The 25,153-nt window shown below is 37.5% G+C and overlaps 1 protein-coding gene and 1 long non-coding RNA gene across 2 annotated transcripts in view; both read right to left on the bottom strand.

Annotated features, from left to right (window-relative positions):
- GLG1 (golgi glycoprotein 1) overlaps positions 1-25,153 on the bottom strand; it is a 164,671-nt gene that overhangs the window by 98,285 nt on the left and 41,233 nt on the right. The window lies entirely within an intron of this gene.
- LOC135228363 (uncharacterized) overlaps positions 1-25,153 on the bottom strand; it is a 94,003-nt gene that overhangs the window by 28,064 nt on the left and 40,786 nt on the right. Inside the window, exon 1 of the long non-coding RNA XR_010318850.1 lies at positions 965-25,153. This exon is cut by the window's right edge and continues 40,786 nt beyond it. This is a non-coding gene — a long non-coding RNA (uncharacterized LOC135228363). The remainder of the gene's footprint in view (positions 1-964) is intronic.

Below are 25,153 nucleotides of genomic sequence, written 5' to 3'. Positions count from 1 at the left end.
AAAAACAGGAAAAAAAGGAACAGCAGATTCCAAAGATGACTCATCACATTCGCCTTAGAATTTAAGATGAAGCAGATATACCTTACGTAATTAATTGCCACCAAAATAGATCAGACACAAGTGTCTTGCATCTGTGTACTGGCTTAAGGCTACAGTTTTCATTTATGACAAAATTCAGTAAGTTTTTCTTAGGTATTTAGGTTTCTTTTTGGATAGCGAGGAAAGCAACTCACTGGGCAAGACTATGAAACGGTTAATTCCAATTTTTATTTTACCAGTTAATTAGTGCTATAATTCGGGAGAAGCTAAACAGTAATTTCATCCTCTACCGTAAGAACGCTTTGAATCTGGCCTATGGTGAAAAGAGAAAAGGAATTTTTTTCAAATCCTTCCCCCTTAAAAATTAGAGTCATACCTTTCTGATACCCTCTGACAACTTGGCCAGTATTATTTCCAACTCACAACTGTTAACATCTGTGAAAAAATTTCACTCCAAAATAAAAGGATCATTTCAATTGTCTTTGAATCCACTTTCTCTGTGTATTCTAAGCCATTCACAATGGCTTCAACTAGCATTTTCAGAATAGAAGAGGAATTCATTCAAAAAGAAAAATTCAAAGTTTTAAAGTACAATATTCAGTATCTGTTTCTACATGAGAACCTGACTCACAGTAAGCCCTCTAGCTGCTCCCTCCCCCATTCTAAAAATATCTGCCACAGGACACTAAGATAATGAGAATTTCAAGACTATGTTCTAATTTTTACTAGTGTAACCATAACGTCACAGAGCAGGCAAAAGGCACAAATGGTTTTGCTGGCATAAATTTGGCTCCAAGTTATATATATCTTGAAATGCTTCCTGAAAATATCAGAATCCCCATAAAACAAATTTTTGGTTCATCACAAAATCTGCTGGAATCTCTCGCACAAATTTTTTTCTTAAAGTAACAGTCCAGGTACTTACATTTAACAAAGTTCCTTGGCGGCATTATTCACATCTGGGACTACCATAATACTAGGCACACTGGCATGTTTGGTTGACAGAAATTCCATCTGACCTATAGGCTTCCAAAGGCAAATTGTTAGTCACTAGGGTCAAACCAAGATGTCGGCAGTTCAAATTCGCCAGGCGCTCCTTGGAAACTCTATGGGGCAGTTCTACTCTGTCCTACAGGGTCGCTATCAAATCGACTCGACTCGACGGCAGTGGGTTTGGTTTTTTTGGTTAGGGTCAAACTGATATAAACACCTTCTTCCTTTCTGCTCTATTTTTCAGGCTTCTTTCAATTTAACTTCAATCATCTAACATAATCCCAATCCAAGACCTACACTATGTGATGAATTCAAACTGGACAGGAGAGGAAGTTACTTAATTAAGATATCAAAAACACTTTTAAATTAGTGTTATTCTCAGAAAATTAAGTCCACTATATAGTTTCCTTGATGGAAAAGCACTGGGTTGGGGAAGAATAGGGTTATCGAGAATTACATTTTTGGAGTTAACCTGTACACCTGTAAGGGACTCATCACTATTATTTATTTAAATCCAATTCTCCCAGGGAAACTGTTCATCCTTCAAATGAAGCCTTTAGAAATGACCAAGAAAAAAAAAAAAAACCCATATGAACAAACACCAATGGATTATACCTGGAAAAATTTTCTTCTTTCTGAATGACATTATAACCTAGTTATCTCATAATGACAATTTTATCTCACTAAGCCTTCTTCCCCCAAATGATTCTTTTAAGAATTTCTAAATATTACAGTGATACATCGCTGGTTACAACATAGGCCTTAGGTAAATTTCTGCTTGAGAAATCAATATCATGTGAAATCTTGGTAAATTCTGCTTCATTTCTGTCTCAAAAGCACACATTTAGGAAAGGTGCCCTGAGAAAATTTTTGAACCTTGAACCAAAACTATCTCCTGAAGTAATCTTCAAACTAAACAACAGCTTAGCTGAATTGGTAAAGAATGGTCACCTTGAGCGCTGTGCTCTTCTAAAGAATTATCTGTAATCAGATGAAATCGACAACAGTAACTCTAAAGCACATATTAGTAGTTTATGGGGCACTGAGTCTAAGTCAACAGTGGTGAAACAATATAGAGAAAGATAGCGAGAATAATGATACAATGTGAAGCATATAAACAATGTCACTGAATTGTACGTGTAGAAACCGCTGAATGTGTATATAATCTGCTGAGTATATTTTCACCAAAAATAAAATAATATTTAAAACAAGAATAATTATACAAGGTTATTGAAAACTAGTAAAAAAATCTTTATGGTGAACAAAACCTATCCGTACCTGTCTTTATTTTCAGAGGAACTAGCTAAATTTATACTGGAAAACCTTAACAGTAATCTTAGAAGATTGAGAAATGTTTGCATGAAGATCACAATGAACTACATGACTGCTCTAGCACAAAACAGACAAATCAAGGGCAGACTTAAGGGTAGTTATATGGAAATCATATTACAACTATTTAACAAAGGACAAAACACAGAAGTGAGAGAAAAATAGCAATTAGTACATTCTATTTGTCATGTTTTAAACTCTTCCCATCACCTAAAACTACAAATCTCAGCCATCTTCCCACACTTACACCAACACTTAAGATCAATATTTGCAAATACGCTTCCTTTTGGAAACCCTGGTGGTATACTGGTTAAGAGATACGGCTGCTAACCAAAAGGTCAGCAGTTCGAATCCACTAGGTGCTCTCTGGAAACTCCATGGGGCAGTTCTACTCTATCCTATAGGGTCGCTATGAGTTGGGACTGACTCGACAGCAATGGGTTTTTTTTTTTTTCCTTCCTTCTGGATATTTGGTCAGGAGAGGAAGGTGAGTAGAGAGGAAGAGTTTATTACTCAAGAGAGGGCACAGAGGTGGAGGGGTACTAGAGCTTAAAAAAAAAAAAAAGAGCTTAAGGGGCACTAAAATACTTATTGATTGTATTACTTGTCATAGTCTCAGTCAAAACTTCTTTATGAAGTTGGGTAAAAGATTCCATGAAGTTTTGAGTATTTGTTTTAATAATGTGAGCAAATGTTGATGCTGGTAGGAGAAAGATCTGGAAGACTCAATGGAGAGGATCTGTGATGTCCGGAAACCCTAACATATCTTGGTCAACATGTTGGCATTAAAAAGATAAGCATATGGGAGCAGTGGTTCTGCTTCATGCCAGGCAATGTCTCTACAGTGTGTGGGTTTCCTAGCATAACAGCAGTCACACCATATGGTTCTGCTTTCACTGGCACAGGCAGAAGATGCCAAAAACTGAATGTGCTATTTTGAGCCATGAAACGTGATAAACCTCAAATTAAAAACATAAAAACTTAAAAAAAATTAATTTAAGATTTCAAAAATATAATATTTTTATAATTCAAGGCTTAATTGAGTAACAGCTCAATCTTTGAACTATAACAAAAACTCAAACAAGTATCAAGAGATGGAGAATAAACTTGGCAGCAATTTTCTAAAAAAAATTTTTTTTTAAAGATTTAAATGAAACCAACTGCTTTTTAGTTATGCAATAAAGGTACCATGTACAGAAACATCTTTTGGAATACTACATTTTGATAACACCAAACAAAGGCAATAGATGTGAGGTTAAGTTGGAAGATGGTATATCAGTGGGATAGAATCTATATCTCTCTAGCATTTCTGCAAATTTTTGCACAAACACACACCTCCTGCCGCTCAAACAACCTGTTCTAATGTCGGAAGTTGGAGCAACCTTAAAAATACTCAGTACACATATTATTTAATCCTTGCAAACTGAGCCCTAAATGTGAATAACTAGGTCCAGGATTCTAAAAACAATTTCAAACGCCATATTGAGGCTGTAATATTAATTGCAAGAAAATAATTTTTAAGCTCCCACACTTACTGTTTTAATACTAGCCTTTCCCCTAAGCCTGCTCCTTCTTCTTGAATTAGGTTAATCATAGGTAGTAAAAAACAGATTTTTCGTTTGCCCTGTGCTGGCAAAATGGGTTTTATGAACTGCTTTTTAAGGCAAGAACTTCCTATGATAAGGATTAGATTGAATCTAAAATTGCAAGTGAAAATTCCAGTTTTCTGCCTATCTAACACCTTGAAGAACAATAAACAAATCACACGGAGCAAGGTGAATTGCAAACTGTAACATTCACCTAAAGAGGGCCTTGGTCTGGCCAACACAAAAATGCAAAAACGTTCATAAGAGCTACAGTGATTCTCACAGTTTCCAGAGCGAGACCACATCATCAGTACTAGCAACACTTGTCAGAAATTCAAATTCTTGGACCTCACCCCAGACCTACTGAATTTGAGACTCTGGAGGTAGCGTCCAGCAATTTGTTTTAACCTGGTCTCCAGGTGATTTGATGTATGCTCAAGTTTAAGAACCAATGAGGTAAGAGTATTAGTGGGCTTTTGGTGTAAAAAGGCTAAGGTACACCAGAACGTTGATCAATATTGCTGAAAAGCGATTTAACAAACTTTGGTTTGTTCTGTCAAAAAGATACTTTCTGCTGTAATTCTCTTAAAATACTAATGCCTAGAAGTTACAAATTAATCACAGGCCTATGACAGGAGGAACTGAGAAACACTTAGGTTTTACAGAATTATATTTTCTTACTCCTTCAATGTCAACTTCTTTTTTTTTTTTTTAATAAAAGAAAATACAACTTTAAAGTGTCAGTTGATTCATATGCAGAATGTGTGTGCGGGGGGGGGGAGCAGGAGAGGTTACCTTTAGGTGTCATTTCTAGAGGCTATAATGATATTATACAGCTAATTTCAAACGTACCAGGCGAATAATGTACCAGGAGAATTACTGGGGAAGGGGAGTGAAGAAGGAAGAGGAAGGCAACGTTAAGCCTTTTTTCATCTGCAGGCTCTTACAAATCTCACCCATTAGTTCAAGTAGACACCACAGAAGCTAGCCTAGAGTAGAAAATTAGAAGAACTGGAAGAAAACAAATACTTTTATAGTTTTTCTTTTTCTACCAATCCTTCACCTTTCTGAATTAAGAGAGAAGTTTCATCAAAGAAGCTTGACGTTTGCATGACCCAGTTTGAGGATGGAAAATAGGATGTATAAAAATTTTCTTGAGCAATCAAAAGCCTATTCAGTATTTACTTGAGACTCAATACTGTTTCGTATAGGATGGATTACCAGCTTTTTCTCCAAATGTCTTCATCTTAGTCATCTAATGCTGCTATAACAGAAATACCACAAGTGGACGGCTTTAACAAAGAGAAATTTATTTCCTCAAACTAAAGTAGGCTAGACGTTCAAACTCAGCTCCAGGGGGAGGCTTTCTCTCTGTTGGCCTTCTCATCAATCTTCCCTCGAACTAGGAGCTCTCTGCGCAGGAACTCCAAGTCCAAAGGATGCGCTCTGCTCCCAGTGCTATTTTCTTGGTGGTATGAAGTCCCCAACTCTCTGCTCCTTTCCCTTTCATCTCTTGAGAGAACAAAAGATGGTGCAGGCCACACCCCAGGGAAACTTACTTTACGTTGGATCAGGGATGTGACCTGGTTAAGGGTGTTACAATCCCACCCTAATCCTCTTTAACATAAAATTACAATCACAAAATGGAGAACACCCACAGAATACTAGGAATCATGGCCTAACCAAGTTGATACACCCATTTGGCGGGGGACTTAATACAATCCATGACAGTCATGATTCGACTTTGGAAGTTAAGAACTCCATTAAGTTACAGGTCCTTTTGCTTCAACAAATGCTGAACCTGTGCTTTGTTTCTGATTGCCTTCACCAGTTTCGAAACATTCACGCTAGCTTATAAACAAATTCACTCCCAGGAGAATTAAGTAGGGTAGTTGAAGAAGACTAAAGAATAGCTGTCACTTGAGCTGGGCTTTGAAGGATGAGGGAGAATTTGAATAGATGAGAAGGAATGGAGATTTCAGGCTCAGGAAACAATATCCATTCCTCCAAAAAGCATAGGTGACTCTAGGGTAAGTGCTGGGGATAGAGTGTTGAATGAGACAGCCATGAGAACTTCCTCATGGACCTTACATTTGGGGTAGAGAGATAAACAAAGAATAGGCAGATGCCTAAAATAACAGTACATTGTTCCATGAAGAAAACAAACTAGGGAACACAGAGTAATAGTGGCAAGGACAGGAACAGCTTCTTTGTGGATATGTCATTTAAGCTGAGATCTAAAGGGAGAGGATGTAGCTATGACAAAATGCGGTGGGGGAAACGGGTGAATCAAGAGGGTCCTAGGCAGAATGAACAGCATACTAGAAAAGTATGGATGTTGTACCAATGAAAGAAGGCAAGCATAGCCAGAGCCCAGTGAGCAAGGAAGAAAGTGGCAGACAATGCATTAGAAAAGGAAGTCAGGAAGGAGTCTGGATTTTACCTGACATGCAATGAGAAAGTGTAAAGGGTTTCAAGCAGAGGAGAGACATGGCCCAATTTACTTTTTGTAATAGAAATATAGTTTATTCATCACTTTTTAATAAAAATTTTTAAAATAAGTTTTTTGGAGGCATACTTTATGATAATAAAATTCACGTTTTAAGTGTACAGCCTGATTACTTTTGACAAATGTATAGACCTATGTAATTGTTAAGAGCCCTGGTGGTGCAGTGGTTAAGACCTCGTCTGCTAACCAAAAGGATGGCAGTTTGAACCCACCAGCCACTCACTGGCAACCCCATGAGGCAGTTCTATTCTGTCCTGTATGGCCGCTGTGAGTTGCAATCGACTCGAGGACAACTGGTTTGGTTTTTGGTGTAGTCACTATAATCAAGATACAGAACGTTTCCTTCCTACCAAAGTTCACTTGTGCCACTTTACGTAAACTCAATCTTCCTGCTACCCATCTGTCTTAGTCATCTAGTGCTGCTATAACAGAAATACCACAAGTGGATGGCTTTAACAAAGAGTTTATTCTCTTACAGTCCAGTAGGCTAGAAGTCTAAATTCAGGGTGCTGGCTCCAGGTAAAGGCTTTCTCTCTCTGTTGGCTCTGGGAAAGGTCCTTGTCATCAATCTTCCCTTGGTCTGGGAGCATCTCAGCACAGGAACCTCAGGTCCAAAGGACGCACTGTACTCCCGGCACTGCTTTCTTGATGGTATGGGGTCCCCTTATCTCCCTGTTTACTTCTCTCATATATCTCAAAAGAGACTGGCTTAAGACACTATCTAATCTCGTAGACCTCATCAATATAACTGCTGCTAATCCATTTTATTACATCATATTGATGGGATTTACAATACACAAGGAAATCACATCAGGTGATAAAATAGTAGACAATCATATAATCATGCAAGGGAATCACGACCTGGCCAAGTTGATAGATATTTCTGGGGGACATAATTCAATCCATGACACCATCCATGCCCCAACAACCACTGCTTTGTTTTTCTATTACTATAAATGAATTTTGCCTATTCTACAATTTGATAGTAATGGGATAATTTTCATGACCAGTGTACTATTTTTGAGTCTGTCCACTTTCACTCAGCATAATGTCCATGGAATTCATCAATGCTATTGTGTATTGGTGCAGTGCTTAAGCATGTGGCTCCCAATCAAAAGGTTGGCAGTTCAAAAATCTACTGACCACTCCCTGAAAACCCTATGGGGCAGTTACGGGTCAGAATTGATTCAACAGCAGCGGAGTTATTGCATATGTCAAGGAGCCCTGCCAGCGCAATGGTTAAGTGTTCGGCTGCTAACCAGAAGGTCAGTGGTTCAAACCCATCAGCTGCTCCATGGGAAAAAAAGACCTGGCAATCTGCTCCTGTGAAGGTTATCTATTGCTGTCGAGTTGATTCTGACTCAGAGTGACCGGGCAGGACAGGGCAGAACTGCCCCACAGGCTTTCCAAGACTATAAATCTTTACGGAAGCAAATTACCACATCTTTCTCCTGAGGAGCAGCTGGTGGGTTTGAACCGCCAACCAGTGGCAGATTACCTAATAAGCAAAGTAAGCATGGCCTTATTTGTGCTGATTCATTAACCTGTAGTGAACAGTTTCACATGGTTTTCACCACATCAAGGTAAGCACAGTCTTATTTGTGCTTACTTACTAATTTGTGGTGAACAGTTACACACAGTTTTTTACCACATCATTACCTTGCTTACTTGGGTAATCTGTCCCTGTCAGGCATTATAAATTTGAAAAGAGGCTTTGATTCTGTAGGAAGGTGCTGTCGGGTTGGGAGAGAAACAGATGCCAGCCATATCAAGAAGCAGAGTCTTTGATGAGGTAAAAAACTGTGAAACTGTTCACTACAGATTATTAAGTAAGCACAAGTAAACCTGTGGTAACCTTGCTTGTTGGGTAATCCACCCCTGCAGATGACCTTTCAGTTAGCAGCTGAGCTCTTAACAAGCTCTAACCACTGTACCACCACAGCTCCTAGGTAAAGATTAAACTCACTGCCCTGGAGTAGATTCTAACTTAATAGTGATCCATAAGGTTTCCAAGGCAGTAAATCTTTATGGAAGCAGACTGCCACATCTTTATCCCATGGGGCAACTTGTGGGTTCAAATTGCCGACCTTTTGGTTAGCAGCCAAGTGCTTTTAATCACTGCACCATCAGGGCTCCTCAGGTAAAGATTACTGGCTAGGAAACACTATGGGCAGTTCTACTCTGTCAATGGGGTAGCTATGAGTCGGAATCGACTCGACCACACACAACAGCAATAATTGTGTATATCAGCAATTTGTTCCTGTTTGCTGCTGAATGGTATTCTGTTACATAAATATACCAGAATTTTTTATTAATTCACCCATGTATGGACAGTTGAACTGTTTCCAGTTTTGGCTATTATGAAGAAACCTGCTCTGAATATTCACAAACATGTCTTTATGGGCATATATTTTCATTTCAATTGGGTAAACATCTAAGACTGGAATTTGTCAGTCATATGGTTAGTATATGCTTAAGTATAAGAAACTCCTATACAGTTTTCTAAATTGGTTGCACCATTTAGACCCCCACCAGCTATGCAGGAATTCTAGTTGTTCCACATTCTTGTCAGCACTTGCTATTACTAATATTTTTAATTTTAGCCATTCTAGTTCATATTAAGTGGTATTTCACTGTTTTGGTTTGCATTTTCTTGATGTCTAATGATATAATTTTTACATGTGCTAACTGGCCAGTTTAAAATCTTTTGTAAAGTGTCTGTTCAAATCCTCTGCTCTGCCTATTTTTAAAACTGAGTTGTCTTATTAAATTGTAAGCCTTCTTGATATATTCTGGGTATACATCCTTTATTGATATATGTTTTGCTAACATTTTCTCCCAGTTTGTTGCTTGCCATTTCATTTTCTTGATGATGCCTTTTAAAGAGCAGGTGTTTTCATTTTTATGAAATCAAATTTATTAATTTTTTTCTTTTATGGTTAGTGCTTTTGTATCCTAAGAATCTTTGCCTACTCCAAAGTAATGAAGAATATTCTATGTTTTCTTCTACAATTTTTATAGTTTTAGCTTTTAAGTTTAGGTCTATGATCAAGTTAATTTTTGTGAGGGTATGAGGTAGGGGTGGAAGCAAACTCTTCAGGTGACAAAATGACTATCTTTTTCCCTGTTGATTGGCACCTTTGTGAAAATCATTTAATAATACATGTGACGATCTATTTCTGAGCTTTCTATTAAGGGGCTAGAAAGTAAATATTTTAGGTTTGGGGCCATATGGTCTCTCTCACACTCAACTGCTGTTTTAGGTAAAAAGCAATAGGTAAACTATTAAGTATGGCTGTGTCCCAATTTATAAGGCTCTCTGCAGATCCTTAATCTTTTTATTACCTTCCTGACAATACCAAAATGTCTTGATTTTACCATAACTCTAGTAAGTCCTGAAATACAGGTAGTATAAGTTCTCTAATTCTGTTCTTTTTCAAAGTTGTTTTGAATATTCTAGGTCCCTTGCATTTCCATATACATTTTAGACTCAGCTTGTCAGTTCCTATCAAAAAAAAAAAAAGCCTGCTGAGATTTTGATTGGGATTGCACTGAATCTATAGGTTTTCCAAATCCACGAGCATGTTATCTTCCTGTTTATTTAGAGATTTAATTTCTTTCAGCAAATTTATTATTATTTTGAGATTTTTAAATTCAAATTTTAATATCTACTAAACAAATACGAAAAAAAAAAGAACTTTATAAAAAATGGGGACAAGGATTTGGTTCCTCATAAATAGGCCACAAAATCATCACGGTGGGGCTTGGGTGGTTGTTGTGTATGAAGCAGATCATTCAGTTGCCTCTACAACAGCCTTTTAAAAATCAAGATTAGCCTGGGGTCATTTCAATCACAATGGGGAGAGGGGACCTAGAGGAAGGAGGGTGGCCTCTAGCAGCCATACCTCAAATGTAACCATCCTTAGTATAGCTGGGATTCCCTTGTGATTCAGAGAGTACTAACTCAGCTGACTCCAACTTTCATTTTCTCTTTCCAAATTCAAGTTTTTATGAGAATTTTTCCGTATTAATTTGTATTTAAGTTCACAGTTGAGTCACAGGACCTTATTTTACCTCTTTCTTCAAAATGTGACTTTTCTGACAGATTCTAACTTAACAGTCATTAGTTAGGCAAATGATAATTTTCTGGAACATTCTTTAAAATAGATTGAGACTCCATGGCAGTTTCAACTTCAGTTCTTACACTCTGTCATCATTTTTGCCTTTTTGTGGCTTCGAAACACCATATTTTCACTGCATATTCAAATTTCATAATTTTTATGGTAAACAGCTGATTCAGAAAATAATACTGGAATCATTAGTCTCTGTCCTTGAGGATAGAGAATGTGACCCAGCTGGAGCAGGGCTCACAAGGACACATCAACTGGGGCCTGAGGTAAAATGACAATAACTAGGATAATCCTGGAAAATATCTTTTATGGAACCTTTCACATAAGCCAAACAACCCAAAAGACTTTCCCCTCTTATCTTTTTCTATTAGCAGTTAGTGAATAGGAAATATGCTGGACCAATGAAGACCCTCCTGACTGTTAATGAAACCTGTACCAATGATTGTTAAGAAAGACAATTCAAAATGTAGGATTACAGAGATTTAGCAGTTTCTGGCCAATCTGTGAAAATGTGAAGCTTTCAATGGTTTTGCCCACTTGTAATGTAAATATATACTAAAGATTCTGTATATTCTCTCAGACCTGGCTGTGGCAGCATGCTTGTCTGTTCTCCCATTCTTGCCTATTCTGTAATATTCTTTGGATTCTAGCAGACATGGTTCTCTTCAGCAGCAGGCTTGTCCATTTTCCCACTTTTGCCTGTACTATTTCCTTGGACTCAGGCAGACATGGCTCCGGCACCATGGCTGTCCATTTCCTACTTTTGCCTCTCTGAATATATGCCAAATAAAACTTTTTTGCTTTACTGAACTTTGTGATATTTCTTCCCTATAACACAGCTCTTTTGTCGAGGTAGCCATTTGATAATAGCACTATTCACATATAACAAAATACAACTTATCACAATCTAGATTTCCTATGGGATTATTAAAAACCCTCATCCAAAACATATGCATCCAACATTCCCCACATGGCCTAAGTAAATCTCAGTGGCAGAAGTCTCTAAGAATCAGAAACAACACAAAATAGTCATCTACAGAAGGTATCTGGGAATTATTGTTAACATACACACACACACACACACACAAATCTGTACAGTTCCTCTGTATTGTTTACTTAAACCTTACTTCATTTTAAAATGATTTAAGAACAGCATTTCTTCAATAAACGCACTGAGACTCCTACACTTTTTTCAATATATTCCTGCTAAATATGAGTTGGTCACTCAAACTGAGCAGACGGTACTTCATTAAACCCCGATGAAAATGAACAGTCAGGAAAAGAGTTATGACATGGACAGGAACTATGGTAAAAATGCATGAATGAAATTACTTTTGACCAATGTATCTTATTTATATTCATTTCCTCAACTTGTAAATTCAATGACATCATTGTTTGTCACTTTAAGCTTAGCTCTTTGCCCAACAGTGGACCTACTGCTAGATGTCCAAATAAAGATGAGATGTTAATATTAAAAAGATGTGATTTCCTTTGGTTTATTTTATAGGTATTTATAGTGGAATGGAAGAAAATAACCCAGTTATAACTGTACTCACAGATACCAACTAGATGAACTATTTTCATATACTAATCAAAAGACCACTGGCGATTTAAAAAATATGTCCACAAATACTTTGATACGCCTGGTTTCAAGAAGTAGAGTTTAATCCTCTTCCCCGTGAGTGTAGGCTAGACCTAGTGACTTGCTTATAACTAAAAGAATGAGGCAGACATGAGAGCATATGACTTGGAGACTCGACTATAAATAAAAGGCACCGTGGCTTCCCACTTATCCATTGTCTCTCTCTCAGAGATGAATAAAAGTTGCAGATTTGGTAGACTAAAACTTTGGGTGTAGTTAACTCAGAGACACTAGTTCAAGTCTAGAGACTATAGGAAAACAGACTAAAAACCTAAGACAGGAGTTTTGAGAATGAGCACACACAGGAAGCAAAAAAGGCTGAAGACTATGGTCATCAAACAGTATACTGAAAATATCTAAAAAAAAAAGTCTAAAAGCAGCTATTTGGGAAGCAGCCACCCTGGTTCCCTGGTAAAAACTGTCTGGTTCTGAAGAGCCTGGGCCTCTAATTAGGGAGCCTTGGTGGTGCAGTGGTTAAGTGCTCGGCTGAAAACTGGAAGTCTGGCAGTTCGAACCCAGCAGCTGCTCCATGGGAGAAATATGTGGCAGTCTGTTTCAGCAAAGATTTACAGCCTTAGAAATCCTATGGGGCAGTTCTACTATGTCCACCACTTGTTCATCAATTTGTCATACGGTGGTGGCTAGCGTGTTGCTGTGATGCTGGAAGCTATGCCACCAGTATTTCAAATACCAGCAGGGTCACCCATGGCAGACAGGTTTCAGCTGAGCTTCCCGACTAAGACAGACCAGTAAGAAGGACCTGATGATCTACTTCTAAAATAACTGGGCAGTGAAAGCCTTATGAATAGCAGTAGAACATTGCCTAGTACAGTGCCAGAAGATGAGCCCCTGAGGTTGGAAGGCACTCAAAATATGACTGTGGAATAGTTGCCTCCTCAAAGTAGAATCAAACATAATGACGTGAATGAAGTAAAGCTTTTGGGACCTTCATTTGTTGATGTGGCACAACTCAAAATAAGAAGAAACATCTGCAAACATCCACTAATAATTGGAACATGGAATGTACAAAGTATGAATCTAGGAAAACTGGAAGTTGTAAAAAAAAAAATGAAACACTTGAAAATAGATATCCTGGGCATTAGTGACTTGAAATGGACAGGTTCTGGCCATTTAGAATGGACAATCACATGGTCTACTATGCCAGGAATGACAAATAGAAGAGGAATGGCACTGCATTCATTGTCAAAAAGAATATTTCAAGATCTATCCTGAAGTACAACGCTGTCAGTGATAGGATAATATCCATATGCCTACAAGGAAGAACAATTAATACGACTAATATTCAAATTTATGTACCAGCCATTCATGCAAATGACGAAGAAACTGAAGAATTTTATCAATGTCTGCAGTCTGAAATCGATCTAACATGCAATCCAGATGCATTGATAATTACTGTAGATTGGAATACAAAAACTGGAAGCAAAGAAGGATCAGAAAAGAAGGTGGAAAGGATGGCCTTGAAAAAACGACACCATCACATGATAGAATTTTGCAAGAGAAATGATCTATTCATTGGAAATACCTTTTTTCAACAACATAAGCAGTGACTATACACGTGGACTCGACAGGTGGAATACACAAGAATAAAATTGGCTACATCTGTGGACAAGCTCAATATCATCAGGCAGATAGAGGCCAGGGGCCGACTGCAGAACCGTCAACTGCTCTTATGCAAGTTCAAGTTGAAACAGAAGAAAATTAGAACAAGTCCACAAGAGCCAAAATATGACCTTGAGTATATTCTACCTGAATTTAGAGACCATATGAAGAATAGATTTGATGCACTGAACACTAATGACCAAAGACCAGATGAGGTGTGAGGTGTAAACAGGGATATCATACATGAAGAAAGCAAAAGGTCATTAAAAAGGCAGGAGAGAAAGAAAAGATCAAAATGGATGTCAGGAGAGACTCTAAAACTTGTTCTTGAATGTAAAGTAACTAAAGCAAAAGGAAGAAATGATTAAGTAAAAGAGCTGAACAGTACATTTCAAAGGGTGGTTTGAGAAGACAAAGTAAAGTATTATGATGAAATGTGCAAAGACCTGAAGTTAGAAAACCAAAAGGGAAGAACACACTCGGCATTTCTCAAGCTGAAAGAACTGAAGAAAAACTCAAAGCCTTGAGTTGCAATACTTGATTCTACGGGCAAAATAATAAACAACATGGGAAGCATCAAAAAAAGATGGAAGGAATACACAGAGTCACTGTACCAAAAACAACTGGTTTTTTATAATTAAGAACTGATGGTACTGAAGGAAGAAGTCCAAGTTGCACTGAAGGCACCGGTGAAAAACAAGGCTCCAGGAATTGATGGAATACCAACTGAGATGGTTCAACACACGTACGCAGTACTGAAGGTGCTAACTCATATATGCCAAGAAATATGGGAGAGAGAGACCTGGCCAACTGACTGGAAGAGATCCATATTTGTGCCCATTCCAAAGAAATGTGATTCAACAGAATGTAGAAATTATCAAACAATATCATTAGTATCACAAGGAAGTAAAATTTTGCTGAAGATAATTCAAAAGCAGTTGCAGCAATACATTGACAGGGAACTGCCAGAAATCCAAGCCGCATTGAGAAGAGGACATTGATGTCAGATGGATCTGAAATCAGAGAATACCAGAAAGCTGTTTACCTGTGTTTTGTTGACTATGTGGAGGGGAAAAAATTATGGATAACATTTCAAAGAACGTGAATTCCAAAACACTTAATTGTGCTCATGCCTAATCCGTACATAACCAAAAGACAGTCTTTCGAACAGAATAAGGGATACTGCATAGTTTAAAATCAGGAAAGGTGTGCGTCAAGGTTGTGTCTTTTCACTGTACTTATTCAATCCGTGTGCTGAACAAATAATTAAACTGGACTATACGAAGAAGAACATGCCACTGAGATTGGAGGAAGACTCATTAAGGAACTGTGATAAGCAGATAACACAATCTTGCTTGCTGAAAATGAAGACCACTTGAAGTACTTACTGATAAAGATCAAACACTATAGCCTTCAGTGTGGATTGCGCCTCAATAAAAAAAACAAAAATCCTCACAACTGAACAAATAAGCAACATCATGATAAATGGAGAAAAGATTGAATTTGTCAAGGATTTCATTTTACTTGGATCCACAGTCAACGTCTGTGGAAGCAGCAGTCAAGAAATCAAAAGGTATATCGCATTGGGCAAATCTGCTGCAAAGACCTCTTTAAAGTGTTGACAAGCAAAGATGTAACCTTGAGGAGTAAGGTGCACCTGATGAAGGTCACGGTTATTTTTAATTGCCTCATATGTACGCGAAAACCAGACAATGAATAAGGAAGACTGAAGAAGAATCAATCCCTTTGAATTATGGTGTTGGTGAAGAATATCGAATGTATCATGGACTGCCAGAAGAATGAAGAAATCTGTTTTGGAAGAAGTACAGCCAGAATGCTCCTTAGAAGCAAAGATGGTGAGACTTCATCTCACATACTCTGGACATGTTACCAGGAGGGACCAGTCCCTAGAGAGGGATATCATGCTTGGTAAAGTAGAAGGTCAGTGAAGAAGAGGAAGACCCTCAATGAGATGGACTGACACAGCAACTGCAACAATGGGCTCAAACATAGCAAAGATTATGAGGATGGTGTGAGACTGGGTAATGTTTCATTCTGTTGTACATAGTGTAGCTATCAGTTGGAACCAACTTGATGGCACTAAAAACAACAATTTTTTTTTTTTTTTTTTTTTCAGTTTGCTTGTTTGGTTGGGGGCTGGTCTTAGTTATCTAGTGCTGCTACAACAGAAATACCATAAGTGGATGGCTTTAACAAAGAAAAATTTATTCTCTCATAGTCTAGGACACTAGAAGTCAAAATTCAGGGTTCTAGCTCCAAGAGAAGGCTTTCTCTCTCTTTGGCTCTGGGGGAAGGTCTTTGTCATCAATCTTCCCCTAGCCAAGGACTTCTCAGCATAGGGATCCCAGGTCCAAAGGTTGTGCTATTCTCCAGGCTCTCGTTTTTTGGCGGTATGAGGACCCCATGTCTCTCTCTGCTCACTTCTCTCTTATATCTCAAAAGAGATTAATTTAAGACACAACTTAATCTTGTACATTGAGTTCTGCCTCATTAACATAACTGCCACTAATCCCACCTCATTAACATCATAAAAAAAATAGAGGCAGGATTTATAACACACAGGAAAATCACATCAGATGACAAAATGGTAGACAATCACACGATACTGGGAATCACAATCTAATCAAATTGACACACATTTTTGGGGTGCACAATTCAATCCATAACAGGCCTTTAATCAGCTTCCCCCATACTGAAGGGAAAATAGATAAAAAAAATACATGTATCACATAGAAACCAGTTGCCATCAAGTCAATTCCAACTCATGGCAACCCCATGTATATTGGAGTATAACTACGCTCCACAGGATTTTCAATGGCTGGTTTTTCAGAAGTAGATCACCAGACCTTTCTTTTGAGGTACTTCCAAGTGAATGCAAATCTCCAACTTTCTGGGTGGCAGACAAGCGTGTTAACTGTTTACATCACCTAGGAACTCCTTATATCTATCTTTCTCTCTCTCCATCTATTTATCAATGACTAAACATATAGTAATGTAGATTCTTGGGTCAGACTGCCTAGGTTTAAATCTTGTTCTATCACTTACTGCCTGTGTGATTTTGAGCAAATTTCCAAGTTTTCTCATATGTGAACCAGGAATACTAACAGTACCAATCTCATAAAAATTACATAAAATATGTACAATGTCTGGAACATAGTAAGAGCTTCGTAAATGTTAACTGCTATGCTCTTCCATAACTCACTGTCAGTGTTTATAGGCAATGTCACATTTTCCATGCAGGTTTTACCCTGTGGAGTAAAAGTACCCCTCTGCTCCCAGGAGATAGGGCATGTGAGACCCCAAAATATAAAGTTCTCTTTTAACAGGCTGATTTATACTGTCAATGTTCTGTTTCCTCATTAGTACAACCTTACCTTGCAGACTTCCTGTGAGGATTATACGAAAAAATGTAAATGGTATTTAATCAGTTATGATAATGATGATGACGATGATTAAGATTCTGGAAGATGAAGCCAAACTCTTAACTCTGACAAATTGTGAAAGAGCTTCATTTCTCGTTTTTATTAAAATAATTCACCAAAGCTATCTTCAAGTTCTAGTGCAGAATCATTCTTGGGAATAGGATTTTAAATTTTTATCTCTAGCATAAAAATAATGAGCCTGCACTTCAGCAATTCCCAACCTGAGTAGTCACTTTTCTCTCATCAAGAAAAATGAGTCCATTTTCTAGAACACCTATTAGTTATTTAAGATTATATACTGAATAAGGGGATGCTATCTGGTTTAAAAAATCAGGAGGCGTGTCCCTCAGGGTTGTGTCCTTTCACCATACTTATTCAATTTGTATGCTGAACAAATAATTCGAGAAGCTGGACCAAATTAAGAAAAAAGTGGCCTTGAGATTGGTGGAAGACTCAAAAACAACCTGAAATATGCAGATGACATAACCTTTCTTGCTGAAAGTGAAGAGGACTTGAAGCACTTATTGATGAAGACCAAAGACTACAGCCTTCAGTATGGACTACACCCCAAAGTAAAGAAAAAAAATCCTCAAAACTGGACCAATAAGCAACATCATGATAAATGGAGAAAAGCTTGAACTTATCAAGGATTTCATTTTACTTGGATCCACAACGAACACCCATGGAAGCAGCAGTCAAGATATCAAATGACATATTGCATTGGGCAAATCTGATGCAAAAGACCTCTTTAAAGTGTTCAAAAGCAAAGATGTCACTTTGAGGACTAAGGCGCACCGGACCCAAGCCATGGTATTTTCAATCGCCTCCTATGCATGTGAAAGCTGGACTATGAATAAGGAAGACTGAAGAATTGATGCCTTTGAATTATGCTGTATATAAGTGTTCCAGTCTCTCCACAACCTCTGCAACATTTATTATTATGTGTTTTTTGGATTAATGCCAGCCTTGTTGGAGTGAGATGGAATCTCACTGTAGTTTTGATTTGCTTTTTCTAATGGCTAATGATCGTGAGCATTTCCTCATGTATCTGTTAGCCGCCTGAATGTCTTCTGTAGTGAAGTGCCTGTTCATATCCCTTGTCCATTTTTTAATTGGGTTGTTTTTTTGTGGTTAAGTTTTAGCAGAATTTGAGAGACCAGGCGCCGATCGGAAACGTCATAGCTAAAAACTTTTTCCCAGCCTGTAGGCAGTCTCTTTTGGTGAAGTCTTCGGATGAGCCTAGGTGTTTGATTTTTAGGAGTTCCCAGTTATCTGGTTTCTCTTCTGCATTTTTAGTAATGTTTTGTATTGTGTTTATGCCATGTATTAGGGCTCCTAACGTTGTCCCTATTTTTTCTCCATGATCTTTATCATTTTAGACTTTATATTTAGGTCTTTGATCCATTTTGAGTTAGTTTTTGTGCATGGTATGAGGTATGGGTCTTGTTTCTTTTTTTTTTTTTTCGCAGATGGATATCCAGTTATGCCAGCACCATTTGTTAAAAAGACTGTCTTTTCCCCAGTGAAATGACTTTTAGCCTTTGTCAAATATCAGCTGCTCATATGTGGATGGATTTATGTCTGGATTCTCAATTCTGTTCCATTGGTCTATGTATCTGTTGTTGTACCAGTACCAGGCTGTTTTGACTACTGTGGCTGTATAACAGGTTCTAAAATCAGGTGGAGTGAGGGCTCCCACTTTGTTCTTCTTTTTCAGCAATGCTTTACTTATACGGGGCCTCTTTCCCTCCCATATGAAAATGGTGATTTCTTTCTCCATCTCATTAAAAAATGTCATTGGAACTTGGATTGGAATTGCATTAAATCTACAGATCGCTTGTGACAGAGTAGACATTTTTACAACGTTGAGTCTTCCTATCCATGAACAAGGTATGTTTTTCCACTTATGTAGGTCTCTTTTGGTTTCTTCCAGTACTGTCTTATAGTTTTCTTTGTATAGGTCTTTTACATCTCTGGTAAGATTTATTCCTAAGTATTTTATCTTCTTGGGGGCTACTGTAAATGGTATTGATTTGGTGATTTCTTCTTCAATGTTCTTTTTGTTGGTGTAGAGGAATCCAAGTGATTTTTGTATGTTTATCTTATATCCAGAAACTCTGCTGAACTCTTCTATTAGTTTCAGTAGTAAAACAGAATTACTTTTGTTCTGAATGTATTATTTTTAAAAATAAACTTTTTGTTTTAGAATAGCTTTAGATGAACAGAAAAGTTACAAAGACAGAACAGAGTTCCCGTATACCTTTCCCAGTTTGCCCTACTGTTAACATCTTACATTACTACCTAACATAATTTGTCACAACTAAGGAATCAACAATGTTACACTGCTATTGATTAAACTCCACATTTTATTAAGATTTTACTAATGTTTTCTAATGTACCTTTTCTGTTCCAGGATCCCATCCAGAATACCGTGTCACACTTAGTCATCATGTTTCTCTGGCCTCCCCTCTGGTCTGTGACAGTTTCTCAGACTTTGTTTCTAATGACCCTGACAATTTTGAGGAAGCCTGGTCAGGTATTTTGCAGAATGTCTCTCTCAGCTTGGGTTTGTGGAAGCAATTTACTAAGATCAGCCCACACTCAGGGAAGGATGGGGAGTTAAGCTCCATGTCCTAGGGAAGTAGTTGCATAAATTATTTGTGTTTCTTCCATACAGGAGATCTGTCTTTTCTCCTCCACTTATTTATTTAACAGTATTTTATTTTTTGTTCTCAAGCAAATTCTCCTTTCTACCATAGCATCAACATGGCATCATCATTCCCACAGGCAACAACCTCAGATGCCACTGAAACTAGTCATCTTTTTTCAATTTTGTTCAGGTTTAATCTCTTTCCCCTCTGTCATTACTTTAATCCAGGCCTTCCTCATTGTCTAAATGACTTAACCTATGGACAAATTTTTCCTCCCCTCTCTGCCTCATTCTGCTCCAATCTGCCTTTCATATCATACAGTCATACTGTCGGATTAATCTTGTTATAGTTTCAAGAGTATGGTTTTAGTACAGTTATCTGTCTTGGAGGAAGTACAGTCAGAAGAGTCCTTAGAGGCAAGGATGGTGAGACTTCATCTCATGTACTTTGGACGTTATCAGCAGGAACCAATCTCTGGAGAAGAACATCATGCTTGGTAAAGCAGGGGGTCAACGAAAAAGAGGAAGACCTTCAACGAGATGGGTTGACACAATGGCTGGAACAGGCTCAAACACAGCAATAATTGTGAGGATGGCCAGGACCGGGCAATGTTTTGTTCTGTCGTACATTAGGCGGCTATGAATTGGAACTGACTTGATAGCACCTAACAACAAAAAAACGTGGAAAAAATATATCTCAGACCCCAGATCGGGACCTAGAACGTAGAAAGCACACAATAAATACTTGTAGAAGTAGGAAATACAATAAAAATTTTCTCCAGTTTAAGTCTCCATGCTAGAAAAATAAAAACAGTTTGCTAGGGCATGAATAAAAAGTATACATGATGACTGGAAGAGTGTAAATGCCAGGGGAGAAAATGTTTAAGATGTTGCAGAACTATAACTAACTAGGAAGCTAAGAAAAGGAAAATACCTATTCCCCAGAAAAAGAATCTAAGGAAAACTTTCAGGCTGCTCCTAAAACCTGATGCTTTTGAACTTTCTATAGGCAAGAAACCTTGACTAAAATTACATCCTATACCCCAGGGATCTGATCTTGTCTCTTGACCTATGACAGGTAAACACTGTGGTATTGCTTTTCCAGCTATTTAACATATGAAAATAAGGACTGTAGGAAAATGACAAATGAAACAAAACAAAAACTCAAAACATACATTGTGAGGGGGAAGTAAAATTTGAATTGCCCAAAGGCCATTTACCTTAGTTTATTTTTCTTTGACTTTGTAGAATTCTAATAACAAATTTCTAAATGGACAAAGGTTAAAAGTTACCATTATTATTATTTTTAATATAGGGCGAGATGATGGCATACAGGTAGAAAACTGTTTAAATCAGCAAAACACCTAATCTTCATTTATAAAGTTCTCAAGATTATTGTTGAGGAATGAATTACAGCTGAGATCAACAATTCAGAATGAAACATGAGCACTGGCCTCTTGGACTGCTTTTCACCAAATGTGTATGTGTTTTATTTTTTTGGTGGGAAGAACATATTAAGTTCAATTATCTATGTTGTGAACATCTCTCTCAGCTCTAGCGTGGCTCATGCTGGTTTCAGTGAAGTTTGCAATGCCAATTTGAAATGTGCAAATTGAGATGTAACTGTTTATTCCAATGGAAGAAATGAATACAAAACATTGTTTCCTAGGACACAGAACTGTTCTCCTTCATTTGAGTCACCTCAAAGGTAAAACTCCCAAAGACAAACCCTACTATATATGCTGAACTTTTGTTTTTGGCCTCCCCAGCATCTATTCCCTGTCTCCCAGCTTATCTGGTTTTCTTCTGGGAATTCATACATCCCACCCCACTCTCAGTCCAAGTGCTTCACCCAAAGTCTTGAGACACAAGTAGAACAAATTACTCCAATCTAAGACTAGACTCATGACATTCCTACCTGGTACAGGGACTAGGACAATGAGGAAACAGTAAGACATTTGCAAATAAGGCTGGCACAGACGGAGGAGTTTCCTCTAGGTGGACACAAACTTTAGAGGATGCAGAGATAAGAGCTACTTTGGCCATCTTGCCACTTTGGCCATCTTGTCACCATGTGCAGGGTGTGGAGGAAGCCAACGCAGAAGCAGGTGATAAGAGAAATCAGTCCGGCTAACAGGTTGAGCCCCAATATCTATTTAAGCCTGAAGTCAGTGCTACACCTTATCTTTAAATTCTTTTTTTAGCTTAAAGTAGCTTAGAAAGGACTTCCTGTTACCAGGAAAGAGTCATAACTCCCAACCGATATAAGTAACAAGTACTTTCTACTTAAACCTCACTCTGATAAAACAAAGCTGAAAAAAAAATTAGAATAATTTTACTCTTTAATACAGTCCATGTTTACTTAAAATTGTAACGATAACATGGTAAAGAATTTTTTTCCTCTTTCAAAAGAGATCCAATGGTGTTATGCACATTATATGCTAAATGCAATTAAGTTGTACAGTCAAATTTAAAGGGATATGGGAAAAAGGAACATACAGTACTTTTACAACATTAAAGCTAATTATACTATACTGTGCTAACAAACTTAATTCCAAAGCACATTTCACAGCAACTTCTGCCTAGTAACATGACATACTTTCATATCCTCTGTTTAATTCTCAATGGGATCTGTCAGCCTTCTCAATCAAATTTTCAATAAGGCCTAGAAGAGTTACTAAATTTTCACCTGTTTATTTGAAGTCTCATCTATTTTTTTAATAGACTGGTGGTAAATTACTAAGTTTATATATCAGTTTTAAATAAATTCTATTAATAGATTACTGGCTGTAGCTACAGCATGTTGAAATACTGAAGCGGAGACAGACCATGACAGTCTTACAGCGGAACAATTTAAATGAGAGTTTTGTGGAACTTATAAAAATAAAATGTCTGCCTCTCTGGAAGGTCAAGAAACTGAAACTCATGACATATAAGTAGCTCTGGAAAGAAGTAATCACGTTTGTTTTTGAAGAGTTTACCAAAAAATAAGGTTTTGTAGCTGCTGGTGTGTTGTAGTTGATGCTACAACTACTATGAAGGTGCAGGGGTCAGGAGAGAAAAAATTTATTACAAAGAGTAGTGTAGGAAGAAAATGTGCTCGTTTTTAAAATAACAATGGGGCTAGACCACTGAAGTGAAAATGTGGTAAATGTTTATAATCTGGTAAATACTAACATGTTCAATTTTCAACTCAAAGCATTTTTCATTATTCAATGCTTGGAATAATTCCAATTTGACTTTACAGGAACTATCTCTACTGACAATATTCTGGTCATACTTCGTTGTGCAAAACGTAAACATCACTGTTGATTTTAACGCATAACAAAGTACTTTGTATGAGCATGTTACAAGGTATATACTGTTGTCAAATCACATTTGAAGCTTAAAATGTCATTCCATATAGCAAACTACATCAACTTATTTCTTCTTTTGCCTTTCTCAAGTACAAGATTTAATGAGTAGAGACAAAATACCACATACCAGCTATTTAAGCATCCATTCACACCAATCACACCAATTTGAGTCCCCTTCTGTCATATCTTCTGACACTGCTCTAAAACATTTTGCTGTTCAAGAAAAGGCACATCTAATTTGAGACGATTAATCCTCAAACCTAAGAACCATAGCAATGGCCTATCATTCACAAACCTGGAACTTATCCATCTTGTAAATACTGATTACAAATTTCCAGTGCATCTTTAAATTCTTCTAGCCTATCCTTACTTCTGGTTCTTCCTCTTGTACTTGCATTAATCAATATGCAATATTTTTGAAAATTCTGATGGCTCATAATTTTGTTGAAAAGAGGACTGCCTTTTCTTTGCTCCATAATTGCAAAACATTTTCATGTTAATAAAAACCAGTCACAATAATAAATGCAATGAGCTTTTTCATTTCTACATTTGTCCAATTGTCAAGTAAATTTTGGTGCACAAACATTATAAAAACACTGTAACACACATCTTCCTAGCAAAATAAGATGTTACAGATTCCTGTCACAGTGCACAATGAAGATCTTCCTGCTGGATAAGTAATTGGATAAGAATACAATATTTCATTTTTATCCTCAGAAATAATTTGTTCATCCATTAAATTTTGAATTTGAGAAAATTTGTTGAAAATATTGCCATCGGAAAAGGAAGTCTGAAATATTGCTTCTACATCAATTTCAGCATCATCATTACAGACCAGTGCTGTTCAATAGAAATGAGTCATATGTAATTTTACATTTCTTAGGAGTTGCATTAAAAAGACACAGGTGAAACCCTGCTGGTGTAGTGGTTAAGACTGCTTAAGCAAAAGGCTGTCAGTTCAAATCCACCAGGCGCTCCTTGGAAACTCTATGGGGTAGTTCTAGTCTGTCCTGTAGGGTCACTATGAGTCGGAATCAACTCGATGACAATGGATTTTTTTGGTTTTAGGTGGAACTAATTTTATTAATATAATTTCTTAATAAATAAGTTAAGAAATTATATTAACAAAATTAATTTATTTATTAATAAAATCTTATTTCAACATGTAATCAATATAAAAAATTGAGATATTTTCTAAGTCTTCTAAATCTAGAGCGCATATTATACTTATTAAAAACAAAAAACAAACCCATTGCCATCAAGTTGATTCTGACTCACAGCGACCCTATAGGCAGAGTAGAACTGCCCCATACATTTTCCAAGAAGCAGCTGGTGGATTTGAACTGCCAACCTTTTGGTTACCAGCCGAACTCTTAACCACCGTGCTGCCAGGGCTCCGTTACACTTATAGCACATCTCAATTTGGACAAAGCACTTTTAGGTGCTGGTGGCTACCTATGTAGTAAAAAATTTGACCTTGCCCACAAAGAGGTTTGGCCTTTGTCTACCGCTTCAGGGAGGTAATATCTAAGCACCTGGAATGACATGCCTGACAGGAATGTTTTCCTTTCTCTGGGGACCTTGGGTCACACCGAATAGTCTGGCAAAGTTACTTAGGGAAGGGGCTGGCCATACCAGAAAGACCAAAAAAATGTGATTTAGGATGGGGGTCATGTGATATTCGTTAATCTCTGGAGGAGTTGGAGACTGAGATTAGCCACATGGGCAATTAATCATGCCTTCACGATGGAGCTCAATAAAAACCCTGAACACACAGGCTCATGAGAACTTCCCTGGTTGGCAATACTCTATATTGTCACACATTGATGTTGGGAGTGTAATGCTGCCCTGACTCC

The sequence above is a fragment of the Loxodonta africana genome, chromosome 21 (assembly GCF_030014295.1).
Source record: "Loxodonta africana isolate mLoxAfr1 chromosome 21, mLoxAfr1.hap2, whole genome shotgun sequence".
NCBI lineage: Eukaryota > Metazoa > Chordata > Mammalia > Proboscidea > Elephantidae > Loxodonta > Loxodonta africana.
This window is presented reverse-complemented; position numbering and strand designations above follow the sequence as displayed.